Source organism: Magnolia sinica, chromosome 3 (assembly GCF_029962835.1).
Source record: "Magnolia sinica isolate HGM2019 chromosome 3, MsV1, whole genome shotgun sequence".
NCBI classification, from domain to species: Eukaryota; Viridiplantae; Streptophyta; class Magnoliopsida; order Magnoliales; family Magnoliaceae; genus Magnolia; species Magnolia sinica.
The window spans coordinates 3,403,128-3,409,096 of record NC_080575.1 but is presented as its reverse complement, the minus strand read 5'-3'; positions in this window follow the sequence as shown (position 1 = coordinate 3,409,096).

Below are 5,969 nucleotides of genomic sequence, written 5' to 3'. Positions count from 1 at the left end.
GCGATTGTTTTTGCTTTGAGCTGCAGAATACGAGGACAGAGACGATATCGTTGTCGGTTTGAGTGTTTTCTGCCTAGAAAGTTTCCAGTGCAATTGATTGGACTGAAAGTTACCGTCCATCCAGTAAATAACTTCAAACCTTTCATGTATATACAAGATCCAAACCGACTAATAGGTTGAACCCATCATGACGATTGTTACTTACAAAAATCAGCATCATATACTCATCTTGTGGGTCCCACTATAGAAAACAATGGATATTCGCTGGTAAATAACAACATACATATACAATGCATCTAATGGATGGATTGGCCGGGTTTTGCCAGAGGTTGATCCCTGTGGTGCGAGCAACCTGTTAGACGAGTTGGATGTCGTACGCACCTGAAGATTGGAAATAATCCACTTGGTTGAACAGTATCTTATCGTCCAACCGGTTGTACGTAGTCCTCTTGACTACTGTAAATTAATCAATAATACTCGGTAAGAGCATAAGTGACGGAATACAAGTTTTATGTAAAAGCGTTTATACTCTCACTCTGCAACGGGGCGTTTTGAGCATTAGATTAGATGGGATGGAATTGTATTTCGTCCATTGCAAATTCCACCTAGCGTTTGGAAAAATGGAAAATGATGGAATTAGGTTAAATGGAATCGCATTTAGTTCCTCTTAATTAGGAGCACTCTAGCATTCTTTCGGACCCTTATATTTGAAAATTTTTGTAAAGAATTGTTGATGTTATCAAGTTTTGCGGGCACCATCATGATGTTTGAGTAATATCTACACTGTCCACCTATTTTTCTGAGATCATTTTAGGACATGGGCCAAAAAATCAGGGAGATCCAAAGCTCAAGTGGACCCACCGTAGAAAGCGGTGGGGATTGAATGCCTACCATTGAAAACTTGTTGGGGGCTACGTACCAAAATTTTGGGTCAAGCTCATATTTGTGGTTTCCCTTTGTTTAGGTCTATTTGACCTTGTGAAAAGGTTAGATGGCAAATAAACATCATGGGGACCTTGGGAAGATTTCAACGGTGGCATCATTGTCTCCTATTGATTTCTTTGTTGCAGTCCACATAAGCTTTAAATCTTCCTTATTTTTGGGCCCATGCCATAAAATGAGGTTAAAATATAGATGGACAGTATGAATATAACACATGTTATTCTCAATGGTTCTAAATGTTGAGGGTATTTTGAGTGGCTAACAAACATTTTGTTGAATGCCACAATGACACAAGCAAGGTTAGCATTATATATGTTTGTCCCATTGTATCTCGTGATAATATTAATAAGGAACAATCCCCATTACATTAATAATTATATTGTTTAATCCCATAACACCTAATGCCATCTAATACCATGCACCAAACACTCCTTGAGAGTGTGATGAATGATACGCAGGACTAATATCTTTCATAAACGTAGAGAGGGGCTTATCTTTCACGCACAAAAACTACCAAACAATGCCTTTTGAAGAGAAAGATAAAATAAATACTCCTCTTTTGCTTTTTCGTTAAAAAGTGGTGCACAGAGAAGTGTAGGGCGCATGAGGTACATGTCTGACATCCAACCCATCTATAAAAACTAACAAACACCACTCATAATTATTCACATCCATCCGTAGCCCATATGGTGATTTAATTGGCAGATTTTTTGTATTTTGGATGGATGAATTGGACGTGACACATACCATGTGGCCCCACAATTTTTAACATCCCTACCTTTATAGAAAATAAATAAATAAAGGAAGTATTTTTGTAGTTTCTTCTCATGAGAAGCAGCTAGCGGAGTTCTTTGGAAAAATGCAAATTTCTAAAATTTTACCATAAAAATCCGATATTATCAATATTGCTTTATTTTTATATATATTCTTTTTTTCTTTTCTTTTTTATTTATTTATTTTAACACCCACAATCAGATTTCACCACATGGTTACTCAAACTCATGACCCCGTGTTGAAACTCAAGTAAATCCACCATGCACCAAGGCATGAGAAATCTTGTGAGTTTTAGCTTATCTTAATTTCTTACAATTTTATTATAAAAAATATGTTGAAATTAAAGGTTTTCTTATATTTGGTTAGGTTATATATGTGTGTGTACGTGTTTTTATACTCCTAAACTATTTGTAACAACATAAACTTGCAATACGTATAATGAATGGATGGGCCCGGTTTTCACAGTGAGAGCAACCTGCCGGATGAGTTGGATATCGCACACATATGGCAGCTTGGAAATCATACAATTGGTGGAACAGTATCTTATCGTCCAACCAGTTGGATTTGAGTCCTCTTGGCTGATGTAAAAGCATTGATACTCTGCAAAGGCATGGATGATAGGCAGGCACCTGCAGATTATGAGGAAGTGTACAAGTGGAATACAAGTAGTTCAAATTAAGGTATGCAAATCATGATTCTAAGCTTATGTGTATGGTGAAATAAAAGTGGGCTTACTTGAATTTTCAGGAAAAAAAGATAAGTGGCAAGTTATTGAACGGTTAAGAATGAAAAATATCCAATATGGTCTGATTTTAATGAACCAGTGGCCATGAATCAAAACTTAGGATTATTCCAATAATCTGACTTCGAGACTGCAACTTGGTACATTGGTTTCTGCAATTTAGTCCATTTAACTTAAAGTATGAAACGTCTGCAATTTATGAGCGCCTGCACGTCAAGCGTCATATGCTATCAGAGTATTGTACAACATGAAGCAGATTATGTATGAGTAAACTCTGTGGGCCCACCATGGATGTATGTGTTTTATCCACGTTTGTCCATTTTTTCTGGTCGTTTTAGGGCATGATCCCAAGATTGAAGCATATCCAAAACTCAAGTGGACCACACCACAAGAAACCGAGGGATAATAAAGATATTCAAAACTCAAGTGGACCACACCACGAGAAACCTCCGTAGGGTCTGCAGCAATGTTTATTTGTAGTCCAACCTATTTATAAAGTCATAAAGATATGGATGAAGGAAAGACATGGATGTCATATTCATCTAAGGAATTTCAACACCTGGTCAGGGTTCTGAGTACCCATAGGTGGTGAAATCCCACTACTGCGTGAGTGTGTGTAAATTTTTTTTTTATTATTATTTTAAATGTCATATTCATCCAAAACTTATGTGGACCCTAAGAAGTTTTCAATGGTAGGCGTTCAATTCATATTATTTTACGTAACGCGCAGTTCACTCAAGCTTTAGACATGCATCAATTTTAGGCTCATGTCATAAAATGATCCGGAAAAGGGATGAACATCATGGATAAGACACATGTATCATAATAAGCCCACGGAGTGTTACTAAAAAAATGCCTTCATGAACTTTTCTAATAAAATTCTTTTTATTTTTATTTTTTTTTCAAACAAGGGAGGTATTTCTGCTACTCTCGGAAAGCATGATGATAATCAATATGCAACAAGTCCTATATATTTTACTGAAATATTGTGACATTTGCATGAATATCAACAAAGAGCAAATGGTATTATCTTATAGAGATTTTTACGGCGAAAATCCTCTAGATATTGCGATTTTACTAATTAATGCCTTATTGCATCAAAACCACCGACGAATGCCTTTTGAAGAGTAAGATTACGTACATTTTTTTCTTTTACTTTTTCTTTAAAAAGGTGGTGCATCTTCTTTTACTTTTTCTTTAAAAAGTGGTGCATTATGAATTGTGGGCTCCACAAGGTATATGTCTGACATCCAACCCGTCTAACAAATGCCCCCACATAATGATTACCGTGTGGATAAAAAACCTGACAAAATCCGATAAGAAGATGGGCTAAACTATAAAAACTAACATACACCACTCAAAACTATTTAGATCCATCTGTAGCCCATACGGTGATTTAATTGACCAGATTCTTTCTTGTTTGGGTTCATATGTTAGATGAATTAGATGCGACGTACATACCATGTGGACCTCACAATTCTTGACTTCACTAACATTGTAGCAAAAAATAAAAAATAAAAAATGAGGGCATTTTGATACTTTCTTCTCATGAGAGGCATTTGCTCAAATTTCATTTCCACTTAAATCCTTTGGAAATGCAAATTTCTAGATTTTAATGGTAAAATTCTGATTTTATTAATGTTGCTTTATTTTAAAAAATTTATCACAAAAATGTTGAAATTAAATTTTTTATTATATATGGTTACTTGATTCATTTGGTGGGGAAGTAGGCCAACATGTCTATTGGCTAATAGGGGCTTTTCAAGTCCATGCCCTAGTACTTATTGCTATTATACAATGTATAGATATATGTTTATACTTCAAAATTATTTATTAGTATATAATAAAAAAAATTTTAAAAATACTTCTACCAACATTTTCCTGATTATATGCTGGAAAACACATAATTTGAAAATTTCCCCAAATAATTTATCCAACGGAAAAAAAAAAATGTTGAGAATGAGATTTTTCATGGAGCTTAAAGTTAGAATTAATGGTACTAATCATTGACAGCGATATCTTTCATTTTTTATTATGTAAAAAAATATAGAAGGTTTGTTCAATCACAGTCCTTAACCTTAACCCTTGGCATGTCTAAAAAAGCTAATTTAAATTGTACCAAAAAAATATAGAACCAAAACTATATGGAATTGAGAGAATCATGACAATAACTAGATTTGATCCTGATTTTGAAACATAAATGATAGAAAAATAAAAATAAAAATACTACTAGCAACAATGAGGGAGTAGATTAGGCGTGACCCTTACTGTGGGGCTCACTTTGATGTATGCATTATATATCTATGTCATTCATCCATTTTGCAAGATGATTTTAGGTTATGAGACAAAAAAAAGTAAAGCAAATTCAAATCCCAAGTGGACCATATTATACGAAACAATGGTGATTGAACGCTTCATTATTAAAAACTTTTTTGGGCCCACAATAATGTTTATTTGCCAACCAACTTGTCGATAACGTTACACAAATCTGGATGAAGGGGAAAAAATATTAACTCGATCCAAAACTTTTGTAGCTCATAATAAGTTTTTAATAGTCAATCACCACCGTCTCCTATAGTATAGTCCACCTGAGATTAGGACTACTTCAATTTTGCGCTCATTGTTCACTCCCCAAGTATAGGGTTGTGATGTAGTAATAAACTCAGTAAGAGCGAGGTCGAATCCTAAGGGACTGAAACCTGTACGTAATCTGAAATTAAATAGAACTAGAATTAGAATAAGATGAACTCTAAATCGAATGAAATTTGAGGAATACTAGTGAAGTATTACTCTAAAACTTGCGAGAACTAGGGTGCTAAGGATCCACTTGTAGCAATTGGAAAGCTACCTTGTATTGATTCAGGGCCACAACTGGAATCAGAGTCCTATCCTATCCAGTTGGTAAGAGGAGATTTGTCAGATCTCTGAACTTCTCATGGATCTAATAATCAATAGATAAGAGTGGTGAAGATTTGGAAGTGATTCCGTCACCTAACCATGCCCAGGAGACTATGGCAAACAACAACAATTTACCAATCTCGCAGCCAATCATGAGAGAATTGTGAAAGTTAGAAAATGTTCTATCACCCAACCATGCCCATGAGACAATGGTGAACAACAGGTTCCCTAGTTCACAATATCAATAATGGAAAGAACATACTTAAAGCTATCGCAGATCCATTGTAATTTAAGTCACAATAAATCATCAAAAACTAAAAGCATACCTTAATAATCAAATTAGAATCCATAAGGTTCAATAAAACATGAATCAAAACAAGCAACCATCCTAATCACGGTACAAGCTTCACCTCTTAGCCCTAGCTAAGAGGTTTAGCCTAAGATAGACATGATTAGGCTAATTCCTAAATAAAATAAAATAAAATAAAAATAGAAAATAAAGAAACTCAAACTGCTCCACGTCCTCCACTGCTGGATGATTTGCTCTCTCTCTCTCTCTCTCTCTCTCTCTCTCTCTCTCTCTCTCTCTCTTTTATAGGCAATGAAGGCCGTG